Source organism: Jaculus jaculus, chromosome 6 (genome assembly GCF_020740685.1).
Source record: "Jaculus jaculus isolate mJacJac1 chromosome 6, mJacJac1.mat.Y.cur, whole genome shotgun sequence".
Classification (NCBI taxonomy): Eukaryota; Metazoa; Chordata; class Mammalia; order Rodentia; family Dipodidae; genus Jaculus; species Jaculus jaculus.
Window position 1 is genome coordinate 43,775,013 of NC_059107.1, and position 22,080 is coordinate 43,797,092.

A 22,080-nucleotide genomic window follows, 5' to 3' on the forward strand; every position below is an offset into this window, starting at 1 on the left:
TGACCTGGAATTCACTATGTAGTCTCAGAGTGGTCTTGAACTCACGGTGATCCTCCTACCTCTGCCTCCCGAGTGCTGGGTTTAAAGGCGTGTGCCACCATGCCCGCGGTAAATTAGATTTTTTAAATATTTTTTTAATATTTTATTTATTTATTTTCTCAATTTTTATTAACATTTTCCATGATTATAAAAAATACCCCGTGGTTAAAATATTTTTATTTATTTGAAACCAGAGAGGTTGAGAGAGGCAGAGTATGGGTAGTGCACACATCTGGAGTTCATTTGCAGTGGCTGGAGGCCCTGGCGTGCTCATTCTCTCTCCTTTTTCCCCTCTTTCTCTGTCAAATAAATAAACAAAACAACAAAAAGCTACTACAGGCCACTCAAATACTTGGCAATCATTCTAGATCATTCTAGAACTGAAGGCTTCTCTGAAGAATCAGCACAGGATTGCAAGGGCCCAAGGAAAAGAGACCCAGTGCAGTAGCCAAGAATAAGCGTTCACATTCAAACAAAACCCCAGTAGCATATTACTAGAGTGAGCAACCTGCCATTTACTTTCCCCAGAGTTAGGAATTTATAACACACTGAAAGATCTTAAGTGGCCACTTGTAATTCTAGAATCAGGCAACACTGCAGCCTAGAAGATAGAATGTGTTCCTATGAATCATAGCTCCTCCCCTTCAATCAGTCTCTCTCTTATTTTGATGTCATTATCTTTTCCTTCTACTATGAGGGTCTTGTGAAGGTTTACTAGGCACTGCAGGGTCATGGATATCCAGGCCATTTTGTGTCTGGGGGTAGCACATTGTAAGGAGTCCTACCCTTCCTTTGGCTCTCACATTCTTTCTGCCACCTCTTCCTCAATGTACCCTGAGCCTTGGAAGGTGTGATAGAGATGTTTCAGTGCTGAGCACTCCTCTGTCACTTCTCAGCACTATGGTGCCTTTTGAGTCATCCCAGTGGTCACTGCCATCTGAAAAGAGAAGCTTCTCTACCCAAAAGTGAGAGTAGCATTAATACACGGGTATGCACATTAAGTAAAGTGCTTGAAGGGCCAGTTTGGTGAGCATAGTATATGCATTTTGCCAGACACCAGCAGACATTACACTCATAGGCTCATGACCTCCCTGGCCTCTCTTGATTTCTTAGTATACCTTGGCATGGAACTGTGCAGAAACTCAGTACACACCAATGACTGCTTCAAACTTCTCTATGAGACTGCTCAGCCATGAGTATTCATCATGGTATAAATGTGGAGAACACTACAGATTGAGACATGAAAACTTACCTATGCAAACATGCACGAACATGTACTGAGATAAACAGTCACACACAATAGCCTTGGGTCTCATCTGGGTCTCTCAATGGGTGATGTGCATTATTTTATTAAATAACATTGGAGGCCATTGTTTTGGACTAGGCCTCTGTACTGAGCCCCAACAGAACAGATTAAAAGTCAAAAGAAGACAGGCATGGTGGCGCACGCCTTTAGTCCTAGCACTCAGGAGGCAGAGGTAGGAGGATGGCTGTTCGAGGCCACCCTGAGACCACATAGTGAATTGCAGGTCAGTCTGGGCTAGAGTGAGACCCTACCTCAAAACAACAACAGTCAAAAGAGGTCTGGGGAAAGTGACGCAGTGGTTTAAGGTATTTGCTTGCATAACTTGAAGGCCCAGGCTCCATTCTCCAGTACCCATGAAAAGCCAGATACACAAAGCGATGCTTGTGTCTGTAGTTAATTTGTAGTAGCAGGAGGCCCTGGGCACCTAGTCTCTCTCTCTCTCTCCAAATACATAAATAAATAAATAAATCATACATGTATGCATACATAAATCCTCTATCTACATACATACATACATACATACATATATATATACATAGAGAGAAAGAGAGAGAATATGGGTGCGTCAGAGCCTCTAGCTACTGCAGATGAACTCCAGACACATGCTCCACCTTGTGCATCTGGCGTATGTGGGTCCTGAGGAATTGAACCTGGGTCCTTAGGCTTTGCAGGAAAGCACCTTGACCACTAAGCTATCTCTCCAGCCCCATCTCTTTTATTTTGATGTCATCATCTTTTGCTCCTATTATGAGGGTCCTGTATAGGTGGTGCCAGGCATTGTGAGGTCATGGATGTCCAGGCCATTTTGTAGCTGAAAGAGTGCATTGTAACATGTTTTACTTTTTTGAAACAGGGTGTCACAATGTAGCCCAGGCTGGCATTGAACTTGTAACAATCCTCCTGCCTCAACTTCCCAAGTGCTGGGATTATAGGCCAGAACCACTATGTCCAACTGAATAAATTATTATTATTAATATAATTTTTTTTTTGGTTTTTCAAGGTAGAGTCTCACTCTAGCCAGGCTGACCTGAAATTCACTCTGTAGTCTCAGGGTGGCCTGGAACTCATGGCAATCCTCTTACCTCTGCCTCCCCAGTGCTGGGATTAAAGGCATGCACCACCACCCCTGGCTTAATTATTTTTTAAATAAATTATTTTTAAAGAATATTTTATGGGCTGGAGGGATCGCTTCGCAGTTAAGGTGTTTGTCTGCAATGCCAAAGGACCCAGGTTCAATTCCTCATGACCACACATTAGCCAGATGGACAAGGAGGCACATGCATTTGCAGTGGCTGGAGGCCCTGACGTGCCCATTCTCTCTCTCTCCCTCTTTCTTTGTCAAATAAATAAAAAATATTTTTTTGTTGTTGTTATTTTTGTTTATGTATTTGAGAGAGACAGAGAGGGACAGAAAGAGGCAGATAGAGACAGGGAAAGAGAATGGGCACGCCAGGGCCTCCAGCCACGCAAACGAACTCCAGACACGTGCGCCCCCTTGTGCATCTGGCTAACGTGGGTCCTGGGGAGTCGAACCTCGAACTGGGGTCCTTAAGCTTCACAGGCAAGCGCTTAACCGTTAAGCCATCTCTCCAGCCCATAAAAAATATTTTACATGGCAGTGATCTTGGGATGACGCAGAAGATATCATGGTGCTGGAAAGAAGTGACAGGAGTGCTCAGCACTGCAATATCTCTATCACAGCTCCCAAGGCTCAGGGTCTATTGCAGAAGAGGTGGCGGAAAGAATATAGGAGCCAAAGGAAGCGCAGGACTCCTTACAACATGCACCACCAGACACAAAATGACCTGGATATTCATGACCTCACAGTGCCTGACATTACCTACACAAGACCATCATATTAGGAGGAAAAGATGATGACATCAAAATAAAAGAGAGACTGATTGAGAGGGGGAGAGGATATGATGGAGAATGGAGTGTCAAAGGGGAAAGTGTGTGTGGGGGGGAGAGGACATTACCATGGGATATTGTTTACAATCATGGAAGCTGTTAATAAAAAAAATTTGAAAAGAAAAAAAATATTATGCCAAGCGTAATGGCACATGCCTTTAATCACACCATTTAGAGAGGCAGATGTAGGTGGATTTCTGTGAGTTCAAGACCACCCTGAGACTAAATAGTGAATTCCAGGTCAGCCTGAGTTAGATTGAAACCTACCTTGAAAAAACAACAAAAAAATTATTTATTTATTTAAGAGAGATAGGAAGAGGCAGATAGACAGAATGGGCATAGCAGGGCATCTAGCCACTACAAACAAATTCCAGAGCCACCTGGTGCATCTGGCTTACATTGGTATTAGGGAATCAGATCTGGGTCCTTAGGCCTCACAAGCGAGTACCTTAATCTCTAAACCATCTCTCCAGCCCCATGAATAAATTATTTTTAACAAGAAGCTCACTCTGAGAGCTGGAATTGATGGGGGATGATAAAGGGTTTCTGTTTCTTTATGTAAAGATAAAAAATGTGGGCTGGAGAGATTCTTTTTTGTTGTTATGATGCTCATTTATTATTCATTCAGGGTCCTTCTTGTGGTGTGGTGGCCACGTATATTTCAGAAGTTCAGGAACTCTTACGAGCTCTCTGATGAGGAGGTCCACGAAGGCTCATGAAAGAGCAGAGGTTAAGGGAGTCTTGAGCATATGTGGAGAATTGATGACAGTCTTTTTGCATATTTCAGTGTCATAGGAACATTAAGTAATTTCACAATCAGTCTCAGGAGATAATTTTCTTGACTCTTAAAGCTGTTGGAAGATGCAGGAACAATGCATTATATTATGACCTTTTGTAATTGAATGACCCAAGATACTGTGTTAAAGCTTAGTAGAGATTTACATTTCTGAAATGATTAACACTAAGACCACAAAGGTTTTTTGTTTGTTTGCTTGCTTCTGGTTTTTTTTTATTCCCCCCCCCCCCGCCACCCCCAAGGTAGGGTTTCATTCCAACCCTGGGCTAACCCCTGGAACTCACTCCATAGCCCCACACTGGCCTGGAACTCACAGCTATCCTCCTACTTCTATTTACAAAGTGCTGGGATTAAAGATGTGTGCCACCACACTGGGCAAAGACCAGAAATTTAAAAAACATGTTAATGTTACTCCCAGAGTCTACAACATTATGCAGTAAAGAACTGCATGCTTTATCACTATTTACGTTCCAATCTCCCAGAACAACTGATAGTTAAGTACTACCTAATATATATATTAAAAAAAGAAAAAGACAATATAGGGCCAGGCGTAGTGACGCATGCCTTTAATCCCAGCACTCGGGAGGCAGAGGTAAGAGGATCGCAGTGTGTTCGAGGCCACCCTGAGACTGCATAGTGAGTTGCAGGTCAGCCTGGGCTAGAGTGAGACCCTACCTCGGAAAGAAAAAAAAGAAAAGACAATGTAGGGCTGAGAATGTAGCTTCATTGGCAGAGTATCTGACTAGCAAGCATGATGGCCAGCATTGAGTGAAGGGGCATAGTGACACATGACTGTAATCCCAGCACTTATGAGGTGGGAGCAGGGGGTCAGAAGTTCAAGATTATTCTCAGCCTACAGGATGAGTTCAAAGCTAGTCTGGGTTACATGAGACCCTGTCCAAAAAAAAATCATAAAGTAGTAATGGGTGCAGCCTACCTCAGATAATGATCCAATCCAGAAGGGTCGGGTGGATGAAGAAGAGAGCTGAAAGACAGGCTTTGTGATGTGCACAGAGCCAGTCTTTGTCAGAGGCCACCAAGTCCCCTCCCATCCTCTTGAGCACATGTCCTCAGAACAGCCAGAGGCACAGGCCAGAAGAATCTGTGCTACAATAGAGGATCCACCAGGCTGGCTAAGGGCCCCCTTCCCTCCCTGTGGTAGTTTGAACATAAAATATCTCCTATAGCTTTATGTGTTTTATAACTAATCTGCAGCTGATGGAGCCTTTGGGAAGTGCAGCCTTACTGGAGGAGGTGGACAGAACATGGGGTTTATCAGTCTAGCCCTGTGGGTGTTCAGAGCTTGCCCAGTCTTGCTACTTTCTCCCAGCGGATATATGATGATGTGAGCCCACTTCTTGCTGGTGCTATGCTTTCCCTGCCACGAAGAAGCTTCTCCTTGGAACTATAAGCCAAAATAAACCCCTTCCTTCCATAAACTGCTCTGGTTGGGTGTTTTGTCCCAGCAGTGAAGAAGGTAACCGCAGGCTGGAGATGGCTGAGCAGTTAAGGCCCTTGCCTGTGAAGCCTACAGACCTAGGTTCAATTCTCCAGTACCCATGTAAGCCAGATGCACATGGTGGCACATGCATCTGGAGTTTGCTTGCAGTAGCTAGAGGCCCTGGCATGCCCACTTCTCTCTCAAATAAATAAAAATAAAAATTTTAAAGAAGAAGGTAACTGCTAATATTTATTTTTACATTTTCAACATTTTAAAATTTTTTCAAAAAAATTTATTTATTTGCAAGTAGAGAGAGAGGAAGAGAGAAGAAGGACAGACAGAGAGAGAGAGCAGGTGTGTCAGGGCCCCCAGTTGCTGCGAACAAGCTCCAGATGCATGTGCCACTGTGTGCTTTAGGTGGGTGCTGGGGAATTGAACCCAGCTTGTTAGGATTTTCAGGCAAAACTGTCTTAACTGCTGAGCCATCTCTCCAGCCCCCATTTTCAACATTTTTTAATTAAGACACTAAGAAAATTAATTTGGAAAAACAAAATTAAATTTGTGCCTTTGGGGCAGTGGTGACTTTTCTATGGCTACCTGACTTTGAAATATAATATTGCACTTTAACCTGTACAGCATAAGCCAACCAGCCAAGTACGTCATAGTTTCATTGGCCTGTTGTGAATTTGGAAATCAACTTTAAAAAAATATATATTTATTTATTTATTTGAGAGGGAGAGGCAGATAGAGAGAAAGAGTGAATGGGTGCGCCAGGGCTTTTAGCCACTGTAAATGAACTCCAGACACATGAGCCCCCTTGTGCATCTATGTGGGTGCTGGGGAATCAAACCGGGGTCCTTAGGCTTCACAGGCAAATGCCTTAACTGCTAAGCCATCTCTCCAGCCCAACAATTTTGAGACAGGGTCTGTGTAGCTCAGTCTGAAACTTGAAGTCCTCCTGAGTTCCTGGATTACAGGGGAAATAGACTTTCCAAAGATTTTATTTGCTGTGCTTTTGGCATCTAATACAACCTCTTTCAACAGAAGAAATTCTGATTTCAGCCCTGCTCCCCCAACTGCCACCAGTGCTGAGGATTAAACCGAGGGCTTTCTGCACGCTAGTGCCCTGTGCCACCATGCCCGGCTTGTTTTCCACCCCCACCCCCCAATGCCCCAGGTAGAGTTTCACTCTAGTCCAGGCTGACCTGGAACTCATAGTGATCCTTGTACCTCAGCTTCCTAAGTGCTTTAACCTTGAACTTTGTTTTTTTTGACAATTTCCATAATTACAGGCAGTAAACCATGATAATTCCCTCCTCTCCTCCACTTTCCCCTTCACAAATCCACTTTGTAAATAGAAACTCAGGTATCCCAGGCTGGCCTTGAAGGTAGTCAAGATGACCTTGAATTTCTGGCCCGTCTGCCTCTGCTTTCTTAGTGTGTGCCAGCGATCTCAGTTTATGCAGAGCTGGAGATGGGGCCCCAGGCCTTATCAGCATTCTTTCCGCGGAGCCACATGCCCAGCCCTGGTCTTGAACTTTTGATCCTCCCGTCTCAGCCTCCCAAGCAGCTGGGGAGGCAGAACCGTCCCCCCCGGGCCCAGCTGCTCTGCTCTTACTGGTAAGAGTGGAATCACCAGCCTTGTACTTGAAGAGGATTATTCAACATAGTTTTGTTTCCACTTGGTTGGTTTGCTATTTGCAGTTTTTTCCTAAGACTAGAAAAGGAGATGTAGGCTTTTTTTTCCCCCCTTTGATTTGGTTTAGAACTAAATGTGAGATTTCCAAGTGGAAAATGAACACTGACTCAAACGAACAGCTTTTGTGCTTTTCACATAGTCCAAAGCAATCTCTGACAGACCCACCTCAACTGAGCTCATGTTGTGGATGTTTTCTGATTACAGTATTTTAATGGTTGCCTGTTCGGATGCTGGGTGGGGCTGAGCCCAAGGTCTCGTACAAGCTCTGCTACTCAGCTACGTCCCCAGCACTACTTTTTATTTATTTTTTATTTTAAAAGTATTTATTTATTTGAGAGAGAAAAGAGGTAGAAAAAGAGAGAGATGAGAGAGAGAGAGAGAACGAACAGGCACACCAAAGCCTCTAGCCACTGCAAATGAACTCCAGGTGAAAGTGCCATCCTGTGCATCTGGCTTTATGTGGGTATTAGGGAATTGAACCTCAGTCATTAGGCTCTGAAGACAAGCCCAGCACTACTTTTAAATGGTGTGTGTGCGTGTGTGTGTGTGTGTGTGTGTGTGCTCATGTGAAAATGCACGCACACGTGCTATGGGGATCGGAGGAGACCTCCGGGGCCAGGCCTTGTCTCCCGCCTTGCCTGAGGCAGGGTCCGGCTAGCTGCCCGGGAGTGTCTGCGGATTCTCCAGCCTCCACTGCGTGCAGGCCGATAGGAGGCCTGGGATTCCTCCCGTATGCTACTGCATCCAGCTTTATCTAGGTTCTGGGGATCCAGACTTAAGCCTTCACACTTACACAGCCAGCACTTTATCAGCTTGACATCTACACCCGTCCGTTTATCTATCCAGTCATTCCTTTAGCAGCGGTTTGCAGAGCGCCGTGGGCCTACCAGCTCAGCTGAAACAAGCAAGCGTTCAGCTTCACAGCCCTGACATAATACAGCACACTCAGCCTCACCAGGCCTGAACAATTCTTGTTTTGTGTGCTTTTAAAACAAACACTTAGAGCTGGAGAGATGGCTTCGTGGTTAAGGCATTTGCCTACAAAGCCAAAGGACCCAGGTTCGATTCTCCAGGACCCACGTTAGCCAGATGCACAAGGCGGCACATGCGTTTGGAGTTCGTTTGCAGTGGCTGGAGATCCTAATGCACCCATTCTCTCTCTCTCTCTCTCCACCCTCTCACTGTCAAATAAATAAATAGAAATAAAGTATTTTAAAACAAATATTTATTTATTTATTTAAAGGTGGGAGAAAGACTATGGGTACATCAGGACCTCTTGCCACTGCAGACTCCAGATACATGTGCCACTTTGTGCATCTGGCTTTACATGGATTCTGAGGAATAGCAAGCTTTGCAAGGAAATGTCATTTTCCTAGCCTGTGTGTGTGTTTTAATATTTTTATTAATTTGCAAGAGAGAGAGTGTATGGGCATGCCAGGGCCTCTTGGTGCTATAAAGGAACTCTAGACACATATAACCACCACTCTGTGTATCTGGCTTTATGTGGGTTCTAAAGAATTGAACAAAAGCCCACAGGTTTTGCAAGCAAGTGCTTTTAACCACTGAGCAATCTCTTTGGCCTGAGTGGTTTTTTGTTTTGTTTTTTTGAGACAGGGTCTCATGTAGCCCAGATTGGTCTTGAACTCACTAAGTTGCAAAGTGTACCAAAGATGACCTTGAACTTCCGATCCTCCTGCCTCCTCCTCCCAATTGCATCCACTACAGGTGTGTGCCACTATAACAATTCTTTTTAAAAAAATATTTTTTGGCGGGGGGTTCGAGGTAGGGTCTCCCTCTAGTCCAGGCTGACCTGGAATTCACTATGTTGTCTCAGGGTGGCCTCTAACTCACGGCGATCCTCCTACTTCTGCCTCCAAAGTGCTGGGACTAAAGGCATACACCATCACACTTGGCTTCTTCTTCTTGGTAGGATCTCACACTACTGATTCTAGCCCAGGATAGCCTTGAACTCACAGCAATCCTCCTATCTCATTCTCTCGAGTCCTGGGATTAAAAACGTGATTTTAATAGAGAGATTGGTTCCAGCTTCAGGTAGTTAGTTATAAACACTGAATGTCTGTCGATGTATTTGAAACACTTGAAAGTCACAGGAACGCTTCATACTGTGGCCCTGGCTTCCTTGGCCTCACTCATTAACTGTTCATAGCTTACCCCAGTCCATGTGGCTGTCAGACTGTCCTCAGTGTCTTTCTGAATCACTTCCATTTAGATGCTTTTTTGGTTGTTTGTTTTAATTTATTTATTTGAGAGTGGCAGACAGAGAAAGAGGCAGAGACAGAGACAGAATGGATGCACCAGGGCCTCCAGCCACTGCAAATGAACTACAGACGCAGGCGCCCCTTGTGCATCTCACTAACGTGAGTCCTGGGGAATCGAGCCTTGAACTGGGGTCCTGGGGCTTCACAGGCAAGCCCTTAACCGCTAAGCCACCTCTCCAGCCCCCATTTAGATGCTTTTAATGCCAGGTGTGTGCTGCCACTGGAGAGGGTGGAGAGCTGGAGACAAGCCATGGCAACGCAGTGAGGTCAGATCCCATCTCACGGGGAGAGGAAGGGGAGGGAAGTAAGAGGGAGTGAGAAGAATACCTTTGACTGGGACCCACTGACGAGCTCTTCAAATCTCCTAAAAGAGACCTAGAGAAGCTGCGCGTGGTGGCACACACCTTTAATCCCAGCACTCGGGAGGCAGAGGTAGGAGGATCACCATGAGTTCAAGTTCAAGGCCACCCTGAGATGACATAGTGAATTCCAGGTCAGCCTGGGCTAGAGTGAAACCCTACCTTGGGAAAAAAAAAAAAAAAAAGATGGCCAGAGAGATGGCTCAATGGTTAAGGTACTTGCCTTGGGGTTTGATTCCCCAGTACCCACATAAATAGCCAGATGCACAAAGCAGCACACCCAGAGTTCATTTACAGCAGCTGGTTTGCAGCAGCTGGAGGCCCTGATGTGCCTATTCTCTCTTCTCGCTCTCTCTCTATCCCACTTCGATTTCTCTCTCCTCTCTGTTTGCAAATAAATAAATACATAATTTTTTTTTTTTTGAGGTAGGGTCTCACTCTGGTTCAGGCTGACCTGGAATTAACTCTGTAGTCTCAGGGTGGCCCTGAACTCATGGCGATCCTCCTACCTCTGCCTCCCAAGTGCTGGGATTAAAGGCATGTGCCACCACGCCCAGCTAAATACATAATTTTTTAAAACAATTAAAATGTTGAAAATATAAAAACAAATATTCTGGTCAGGGAATTGAGGGGAATAGAGAGGGGAGCAACTGTCCTGCAGGCGGAGCATGCCAGTGACCTCGTTGCTGGGACAAAACACCCAACCAGAGCAGCGTGTGGGAGGAAGGGGTTTTCTTCAGTTCATAGATCCAAGGAGAAGCTTCTTCATGGCAGGGAAAGCATAGCATGAGCTGGGCACCTGGCATTTGTTTGTGGTGGCTACAGGCCCTGGTGTGCCCATCCCCCCCTCCTCTGTCTTAGTCTGTCTCTCTCTGCTTGCTAATAAATATATCTGTTTTAAAAATCCACTTAAGGAGAGGAGGAGAGTATAAGCAGATCCAGTGTCATGCCTGGTGTCATATACTCACCGAGGCCTGAGGACAAGTAGACATGCTAACAGGCCCTCTCTGCTATATCAGGGCGATGGATGCTTGACATGTAGCCACTTCCTTTTCCTCTTGTCCATTTTCCAGCGCACATGCAGTTTGGTGGAGTCCGTGTGACTGAGTTCAGGCCAGAGGAAAGTGAACAGAGTGGTGTTGCCAGTTTCAATCTTGGCCCTCGGGCCTCTCCCGATCCCCTCTATGAAGTCCCTGGATTCGCTTCTGTTGCATAGATCCTTGAAGCTATGAATTAAAGATGGGAAAATTTGGCTGGAGAGATGGTTCAGTGGTTAAAGTATTTGCACGCAAAGCCTGATGACCTGAGTTTAATTTCCCGGTACCCATGAAAAGCCAGATGAGCAAAGTGGCACATGCTTCTACAGTTTATATGCAGTGGCAGAAGGCCCTGGTAGCCCCATTCTCTGTCTCTCTTATTCTCTCTATCTCTGTCTTTCTACCCCTCCCTCTCTCCTCACAAACAAATAAAAATAGCCAGACATGGTGGCGCATGCCTTTAATCCCAGCACTCAGAAGACAGAGGTAGGAGGATCACTGTGAGTTCGAGGCCACCCTGAGACTCCATAGTGAGTTCCAGGTCAGCCTGAGCTAGAGTGAAACCTTACCTTAAAAATAAATAAAAAGGGCTGGAGATATGGCTTAGCGGTTAAGTGCTTGCCTGCAAAGCCTAAGGATCCCAGTTCAAGGCTCAATTCCCCAGGTCCCATGTGAGCCAGATACGCAAGGGGGCGCATGCGTCAGGAGTTCGTTTGTAGTAGCTGGAGGCCCTGGCATGCCCATTCTCTATCTATCTGCCTCCCTCCCTCCCTCCCTCCCTCTCTCTCTCTCTCTCTCTCTCTCTCTCTCTCTCTCTCGCTCTTAAATAAATAAAAATAAACAAAATTTAAAAAAAAAATAAAATACATAATTAAATTGTTTTTTTTAAATTAGCTTCAGTATAAAAACTGTACAGGACTTTCGGTTAAGATGGCGGCATAGGTACCACGCCAAAGCAGCCTAGGGGGGAAAAAGACCAAAAAAACTCAGCAAAATACACACGTTTACTAAAAAGTGGGGTGTATAGGAAATTAAGGTGGCAGCGGAGAAGTAGAAGAGTTATAGAGCATCCAGAGCCTGCACAGGCGGGAACAGTGGCTCCAGCGCCTCAGGCAGCTCGGCCAACCGCCGCAGCCGCGGCGCAGCAGAAAGCCACCAGACTCTTGACTCGAGCCGCAGGAAAAGCCAGGTGCGGGATTTTCCCCTCACACCGCGCTCTCCGCAACTCGGGAAATGTGAGGGGAGAGCGGCAGCGAGCAGCAGAGGAGAAGACCGCGAGGTAGAAGAACACGTGGAGCAGCGAGACAACCAGAGCAGCCATGGCTCCCTACCCTCCCCCAACGCCTAAGCCCAGCTCTAGCGAACAGAGCAGCGGCCCGGGACCCGGCCACGCCAACTTGGGCTGACAGCAGGACCCAAGCAGGAGCAGAGTTCGGCAGCAACTTCAGCGGCTCCAGCACTGGTACCAGCGGCCCCAGCAGCAGCGGACCCAGGAGCGGCAGCGGCGGCAGATCCCGCAGCAGCGGCTTCAGGGTGAGCAGCGGCGGTGGTCACGGCAGCAGCAGCTTCAGCAGCGGTGGTGGCTCTGGTGGTGGCAGCTATGGCAGCAGCAGAGGCATCAGCAGTGGCTCGGTTTGCCCCATAGGAAAAGCAAGTGCCCAGCTCCAGAAATCAGAACAGCAGCCCGACGACCCAGGCAGCAACTTGACTGAGACCAAAATCACCCAAGGTAACTGGGATTGCACCAGGGAAGGGTCTCACTTGGTCACAAGCTGACTTGGATCCCTCAACAGACCAGAAATCTAAACCTCTTTGTTGATAGAAGATCTGGTCATTATAATAACTACTCTTGCATACATACTCGGGGATGTTTTTGATTGAATGTGTACAGTGTTTAGTTAAATTTTAGAATCTACCTGTATTTTATTCCACTCAGCCTGCTTGAATATTCCTATAGCAGGGAAACTCAACCCCTAAGAACATCTTTGTAGATACTCTGAGAGTCTTAAGAGCCACACCTAATACCTTAAGGTCCTACCCTGAAAATATATTACATCAAATCAATTGATACAGCTAAGAATACACAGCTAGCTAGAAAATCCAAGCATTAACTTAATCCAAGATGCAAAAATATAAACATTATAGCACAAGAAACACTAAAAAGCAAGATGATATAAATCCACCTAAAAGTATTAATGCATCAGAAATGTCCTCCAGAGAGAAAGAGTTAGAGGAAATGCCTGAGAAAGAGTTCAAAAGAATAATTATAAATATGTTCAAAGAGGTCAAAGAACACATGAAAACAATCAAAGAAGAAATCAAAGAGGAAATCAAAGAGGAAATCAAAGGAATCAAAGAAGAGGCAGGACACCAATTTAATGAAATAAAGAAGGCAATACAAGACATAAATAGGGAAATAGAAATAATAAAGAAAAACCAGTCAGAATTACTAGCAATGAAGAACACAGTTAATGAAATAAAAAACTCTGTAGAAAATCTCACCAGTAGGATGGATGAGGGAGAGGACAGAATATCTAAGCTAGAAGACCAGATGGCAGACCTAATGCAGTCCAACAAAGAGAAAGACAAACTTATAGAAAAGTATGAGTGGGAATTTCAAGATATTCGGGACACTATGAAAAGATCCAATATAAGAATTCAGGGCATAGTAGAAGGAGAAGAACTCCACTCCAGAGGCATAGTAGGCATCTTCAACAAAATCATAGAGGAAAATTTCCCCCAAATTGGGAAAGAGGTGCCAATACAGATACAGGAAGCCTTTAGAACCCCAGCCAGACAAAACCCAGAAAGAACCTCCCCTCGCCATATTATAATCAAATTTCCAAACACACAAACCAAAGAAAAATTATTGAAAGCAGTTAGAAAGAAAAATCAAGTTACCTACAAAAGCAAGCCCGTCAGGATTACAGCAGATTATTCAACACAAACTTTTAAAGCCAGAAGGGCTTGGAGTGATATATTCCAAGTTCTGAAAGATAACAACTGTCAACCAAGGTTACTTTATCCTGCAAAGTTATCCATCCAAATAGATGGAGAAATAAAGACATTCCATGACAAAAGCAGGTTAAAGGAGTATCTGAAGACAAAACCAGCTCTACAGAAAATACTTGATAGAATCCTCCATGCTGAACAAAAGGAAAAGCACACATATAAGGAACCTAGAAAAAACCAGCCATACTCAAATACCAGTTAACAGAAGAGAGCACAGGTAGAACAAGTAACACACACACACACACAAATGGCAAACATAAATACACACCTTTCAATAATATCTCTTAATATCAACGGTCTCAATGCCCCAACGAAAAGACATAGATTTGCAGACTGGGTTAAAAAGCAGGATCCTACAATTTGTTGTCTCCAAGAAACTCACCTTTCTACAAAGGATAGACATTGTCTTAGGGTGAAAGGTTGGAAGACGGTGTTTCAAGCAAATGGGCCTAGAAAACAAGCAGGGGTTGCTATCCTAATATCAGACAGGGTGGACTTTAGTCCGAAGTTAGTCAAAAAAGATAAGGAAGGTCACTTTATATTGATTAAGGGCACACTACAACAGGAGGACATTACAATCCTAAACATATATGCACCTAACATGGGGGCTCCCAAATTCGTCAAACAAACACTATTAGAACTAAGGTCACAGATAACACCAAACACGGTGGTGGTGGGTGACTTTAACACCCCACTCTCATCAATTGACAGGTCATCCAGGGAAAGAATAAACAGAGAGGCATCTGGACTAAATGAGGTCATAGAAGGAATGGACCTAACAGATATATACAGGACATTTCATCCAAAGGCTGCAGAATATACATTCTTTTCAGCAGCACATGGAACATTCTCTAAAATAGACCATATATTAGGACACAAAGCAAATCTTAACAAATTCAGGAAAATTGAAATAATTCCTTGCATTCTATCTGACCACAATGGAATTAAACTACAAATCAGTAGCAAGAAAGGCTATAGAGCATACACAAAATCATGGAAACTAAACAATACACTACTAAATGATGAGTGGGTCAATGAAGAAATCAAAAAGGAAATCAAAAAATTTATAGAGTCAAATGATAATGAGAACACAGCATACCAAAATCTCTGGGACACAATGAAGGCAGTTCTAAGAGGTAAATTTATAGCCTTAAGTGCCTATATTAAGAAATTAGAAAGGTCTCAAGTAAACGACCTAATGCTTCGCCTTAAAGCCTTGCAAAAAGAAGAACAAGGCAAACCAAAAAGTAGTAGACGGGAAGAAATAATAAAGATTAGGGCAGAAATTAATGAAATAGAAACAAAAAGAACAATCCAAAGAATTAATGAAACAAAGAGTTGGTTCTTTGAAAGGATAAACAAGATTGATAAACCCTTAGCAAATCTGACCAAAAGAAAGAGAGAAGAGACACAAATTAATAAAATCAGAGATGAACAAGGTAACATCACAACAGATTCCAGAGAAATTCAAAAAATTATAGGGACATACTATAAAAGCATATACTCCACAAAGTATGAAAATCTGAAAGAAATGGATGATTTCCTTGATCTATATGACCTACCTAAATTAAATCAAAATGAGATTAATCACTTAAATAGACCTATAACAAACATGGAGATCCGAGCAGTTATCAATAATCTCCCAACTAAAAAAAGCACAGGCCCGGATGGATTCACTGCTGAATTTTACCAGACTTTTAAGGAAGAGCTAACACCATTGCTTCTTAAGCTTTTCCAGGAAATAGAAAAAGAAGGAATCATACCAAACTCCTTCTATGAGGCCAGCATCACCCTGATACCAAAACCAGGCAAAGATAGAACAAAAAAAGAAAATTACAGACCAATCTCCCTCATGAACATAGATGCAAAAATTCTCAACAAAATATTGGCAAACAGAATACAAGAGTATATCAAAAAGATCATTCACCCTGACCAAGTAGGCTTTATCCCAGAGATGCAGGGATGGTTCAACATACGCAAATCTATAAATGTAATACATTACATAAATGGGTTGAAGGACAAAAATCACATGATCATCTCATTAGATGCAGAGAAAGCATTTGACAAAATCCAACATCCCTTCATGATAAAAGTCCTACAGAGACTGGGAATAGAAGGAACATATCTCAATATAATAAAGGCTATTTATGACAAGCCTACAGCCAACATATTACTAAATGGGGAAAAACTGGAAGCTTTCCCACTAAAATCAGGAACAACACAAGGGTGTCCACTGTCTCCACGTCTATTTAATATAGTTTTGGAAGTCTTAGCCATAGCAATAAGGCAAGAGACACACATAAAAGGGATACAAATTGGAAAGGAAGAAATCAAGTTATCATTATTTGCAGATGACATGATTCTATACATAAAGGACCCTAAAGATTCTACTAGCAAGCTGTTAGAGCTGATCAAAACCTACAGCAATGTAGCAGGATACAAAATAAATACACAGAAATCAGTAGCCTTCGTATATGCTAACAACAAACACACAGAGGATGAAATCAGAGAATCACTCCCATTCACAATTGCATCAAAAAAAAATAAAATACCTTGGAATAAACCTAACTAAGGAAGTAAAGAATCTATACAATGAGAACTTTAAAACACTCAAGCGAGAAATTGCAGAAGACACTAGAAAGTGGAGAAACATCCCTTGTTCCTGGCTTGGAAGAATCAATATCGTGAAAATGGCAATCTTACCTAAAGCAATCTACACATTTAATGCAATCCCTATCAAAATTCCAAAGGCTTTCTTCATGGAAATAGAAAAAACAATCCAAAAATTCATTTGGAATCATAAAAAACCTCGAATATCTAAAATAATACTGAGCAACAACAAGGAGGCTGGTGGTATCACCATACCTGATTTTAACCTATACTACAGAGCCATAGTAACAAAAACAGCATGGTACTGGCACAAAAACAGACATGTAGATCAGTGGAACAGAATAGAGGACCCAGATGTAAGCCCAAGTAGCTATAGCCACCTGATATTCGATAAAAATGCCAAAAATACTCATTGGAGAAGAGACAGCCTCTTCAGCAAATGGTGTTTTGAAAACTGGATAAATATCTACAGAAGGATGAAAATAGATTCTTCTCTCTCGCCATGCACAAGAATTAAGTCCAAATGGATTAAAGACCTTAACATCAGACCGGAAATTTTGAAACTGCTAGAGGAAAAAGTAGGGGAAACCCTTCAACATATTGGTCTTGGCAAAGACTTTCTGAATACAACCCCAATTGCTCAGGCAATAAAACCACAGATTAACCACTGGGACCTAATGAAATTACAAAGATTTTGCACCGCAAAGGACACAGTGAAAAAAGCAAAGAGGCAACCTACAGAATGGGAAAAAATCTTCGCCAGCTATATATCTGATAGAGGATTAATATCTAGGATATACAAAGAACTCAAAAAGTTAACTAATAAGGAATCAAACAAGCCAATGAAAAAATGGGCTAAGGAGCTAAATAGAGAGTTCTCAAAGGAAGAAATACGAATGGCATATAAGCACCTAAAAAAATGTTCTACGTCACTAGTCATCAGGGAAATGCAGATTAAAACTACATTGAGATTCCATCTCACTCCTGTCAGATTGGCCACCATCATGAAAACAAATGATCATAAATGTTGGCGGGGATGTGGAAAAAAAGGAACCCTTCTGCACTGCTGGTGGGAATGCAATCTGGTCCAGCCATTGTGGAAAACAGTGTGGAGGTTCCTAAAGCAGCTAGAGATTGATCTACCATATGACCCAGCTATAGCACTCCTAGGCATATATCCAAAGGACTCATCTCATTTCCTTAGAAGTACATGCTCAACCATGTTTATTGCTGCTCAATTTATAATAGCTGGGAAATGGAACCAGCCTAGATGTCCCTCAACAGATGAGTGGATAATGAAGATGTGATACATTTATACAATGGAGTTCTACTCAGCAGTAAAGAAAAATGAAGTTATGAAATTTGCAGAAAAATGGATGGACCTGGAAAGTATTATACTAAGTCAGGTAACCCAGGCCCAGAAAGCCAAGCGCCACATGTTCTCCCTCATATGGGGATCCTAGCTACAGATGACTGGGCTTCTGTGTGAGAATGAAAATACTTAGTAGCAGAGGCCAGTAAGTTGAAAAGGAGACATAAAGGGTGGAAAAAGGAAGGGAGGAGGATACTTAATAGGTTGATATTGTATATATGTAATTACAATGATTGTAATGGGGAGGTAATATGATTGAGAATGGAATTTCAAATGGGAAAGTGTGGGGGTGGGGAGGGAGGGAATTACCATGGGATATATTTTATAATCATGGAAAATGTTAATAAAAATTAAAAAAAAAAAAACAAGCTATACTCAAATACCAGTTAACAGAAGAGAGCACAGATAGAACCAGTAACACACACACACACACAAAAATGGCAAACATAAATACACACCTTTCAATAATATCTCTTAATATCAACGGTCTCAATGCCCCCACGAAAAGACATAGATTTGCAGACTGGGTTAAAAAGCAGGATCCTACAATTTGTTGTCTCCAAGAAACTCACCTTTCTACAAAGGATATACATTACCTTAGGGTGAAAGGTTGGAAGACGGTGTTTCAAGCAAATGGGCCTAGAAAACAAGCAGTGGTTGCTATCCTAATATCAGACAGGGTAGACTTTAGTCCGACATTAGTCAAGAAAGATAAGGATGGTCACTTTATATTGATTAAGGGCACACTCCAACAGGAGGACATTACAATCCTAAACATATATGCACCTAACATGGGGGCTCCCAAATTCATCAAACAATCACTATTAGAACTAAGGTCACAGATAACACCAAACACGGTGGTAGTGGGTGACTTTAACACCCCACTCTCATCAATTGACAGGTCATCCAGGGAAAGAATAAACAGAGAGGCATCTGGACTAAATGAGGTCATAGAAGGAATGGACCTAACAGATATATACAGGACATTTCATCCAAAGGCTGCAGAATATACATTCTTTTCAGCAGCACATGGAACATTCTCTAAAATAGACCATATATTAGGACACAAAGCAAATCTTAACAAATTCAGGAAAATTGAAATAATTCCTTGCATTCTATCTGACCACAATGGAATTAAACTACAAATCAGTAGCAAGAAAGGCTATAGAGCATACACAAAATCATGGAAACTAAACAATACACTACTAAATGATGAGTGGGTCAATGAAGAAATCAAAAAGGAAATCAAAAAATTTATAGAGTCAAATGATAATGAGAACACAGCATACCAAAATCTCTGGGACACAATGAAGGCAGTTCTAAGAGGTAAATTTATAGCCTTAAGTGCCTATATTAAGAAATTAGAAAGGTCTCAAGTAAACGACCTAATGCTTCGCCTTAAAGCCTTGCAAAAAGAAGAACAAGGCAAACCAAAAAGTAGTAGACGGGAAGAAATAATAAAGATTAGGGCAGAAATTAATGAAATAGAAACAAAAAGAACAATCCAAAGAATTAATGAAACAAAGAGTTGGTTCTTTGAAAGGATAAACAAGATTGATAAACCCTTAGCAAATCTGACCAAAAGAAAGAGAGAAGAGACACAAATTAATAAAATCAGAGATGAACAAGGTAACATCACAACAGATTCCAGAGAAATTCAAAAAATTATAGGGACATACTATAAAAGCATATACTCCACAAAGTATGAAAATCTGAAAGAAATGGATGATTTCCTTGATCTATATGACCTACCTAAATTAAATCAAAATGAGATTAATCACTTAAATAGACCTATAACAAACATGGAGATCCGAGCAGTTATCAATAATCTCCCAACTAAAAAAAGCACAGGCCCGGATGGATTCACTGCTGAATTTTACCAGACTTTTAAGGAAGAGCTAACACCATTGCTTCTTAAGCTTTTCCAGGAAATAGAAAAAGAAGGAATTCTACCAAACTCCTTCTATGAGGCCAGCATCACCCTGATACCAAAACCAGGCAAAGATAGAACAAAAAAAGAAAATTACAGACCAATCTCCCTCATGAACATAGATGCAAAAATTCTCAACAAAATATTGGCAAACAGAATACAAGAGTATATCAAAAAGATCATTCACCCTGACCAAGTAGGCTTTATCCCAGAGATGCAGGGATGGTTCAACATACGCAAATCTATAAATGTAATACATTACATAAACGGGTTGAAGGACAAAAATCACATGATCATCTCATTAGATGCAGAGAAAGCATTTGACAAAATCCAACATCCCTCCATGATAAAAGTCCTACAGAGACTGGGAATAGAAGGAACATATTTCAATATAATAAAGGCTATTTATGACAAGCCTACAGCCAACATATTACTAAATGGGGAAAAACTGGAAGCTTTTCCACTAAAATCAGGAACAAGACAAGGGTGTCCACTGTCCCCACTTTTATTCAATATAGTTTTGGAAGTCTTAGCCATAGCAATAAGGCAAGAGACACACATAAAAGGGATACAAATTGGAAAGGAAGAAATCAAGGTATTATTATTTGAAGATGACATGATTCTATACATAAAGGACCCTAGAGACTCTACTAGCAAGCTGTTAGAGCTGATCAAAACCTACAGCAATGTAGCAGGATACAAAATAAATACACAGAAATCAGTAGCCTTCATATATGCTAACAACAAACACACAGAGGATGAAATCAGAGAATCACTCCCATTCACAATTGCATCAAAAAAAATAAAATACCTTGGAATAAACCTAACCAAGGAAGTAAAGAATCTATACAATGAGAACTTTAAAACACTCAAGCGAGAAATTGCAGAAGACACTAGAAAGTGGAGAAACATCCCTTGTTCCTGGCTTGGAAGAATCAATATTGTGAAAATGGCAATCTTACCTAAAGCAATCTACACATTTAATGCAATCCCTATCAAAATTCCAAAGGCTTTCTTCATGGAAATAGAAAAAACAATCCAAAAATTCATTTGGAATCACAAAAAACCTCGAATATCTAAAATAATACTGACCACCAAAAAAGAGGCTGGTGGTATCACCATACCTGATTTTACCCTATACTACAGAGCCATAGTAACAAAAACAACATGGTACTGGCACAAAAACAGACATGTAGATCAGTGGAACAGAATAGAGGACCCAGATGTAAGCCCAAGTAGCTATAGCCACCTGATATTCGATAAAAATGCCAAAAATACTCATTGGAGAAGAGACAGCCTCTTCAGCAAATGGTGTTTTGAAAACTGGATTAATATCTGCAGAAGGATGAAAATAGATTCTTCTCTCTCGCCATGCACAAGAATTAAGTCCAAATGGATTAAAGACCTTAACATCAGACCGGAAACTTTGAAACTGCTAGAGGAAAAAGTAGGGGAAACCCTTCAACATATTGGTCTTGGCAAAGACTTTCTGAATACAACCCTAATTGCTCAGGCAATAAAACCACAGATTAACCACTGGGACCTAATGAAATTACAAAGATTTTGCACCGCAAAGAACACAGTGAAAAAAGCAAAGAGGCAACCTACAGAATGGGAAAAAATCTTCGCCAGCTATATATCTGATAGAGGATTAATATCTAGGATATACAAAGAACTCAAAAAGTTAAATAATAAGGAATCAAACAAGCCAATCAAAAAATGGGCTATGGAGCTAAATAGAGAGTTCTCAAAGGAAGAAATACGAATGGCATATAAGCATCTAAAAAAATGTTCTACGTCACTAGTCATCAGGGAAATGCAAATTAAAACTACATTGAGATTCCATCTCACTCCTGTCAGATTGGCCACCATCATGAAAACAAATGATCATAAATGTTGGCGGGGATGTGGAAAAAGAGGAACCCTTCTGCACTGCTGGTGGGAATGCAATCTGGTCCAGCCATTGTGGAAAACAGTGTGGAGGTTCCTAAAGCAGCTAGAGATTGATCTACCATATGACCCAGCTATAGCGCTCCTAGGCATATATCCAAAGGACTCATCTCATTTCCTTAGAAGTACATGCTCAACCATGTTTATTGCTGCTCAATTTATAATAGCTGGGAAATGGAACCAGCCTAGATGTCCCTCAACAGATGAGTGGATAATGAAGATGTGGTACATTTATACAATGGAGTTCTACTCAGCGGTAAAGAAAAATGAAGTTATGAAATTTGCAGAAAAATGGATGGACCTGGAAAGGATTATACTAAGTCAGGTAACCCAGGCCCAGAA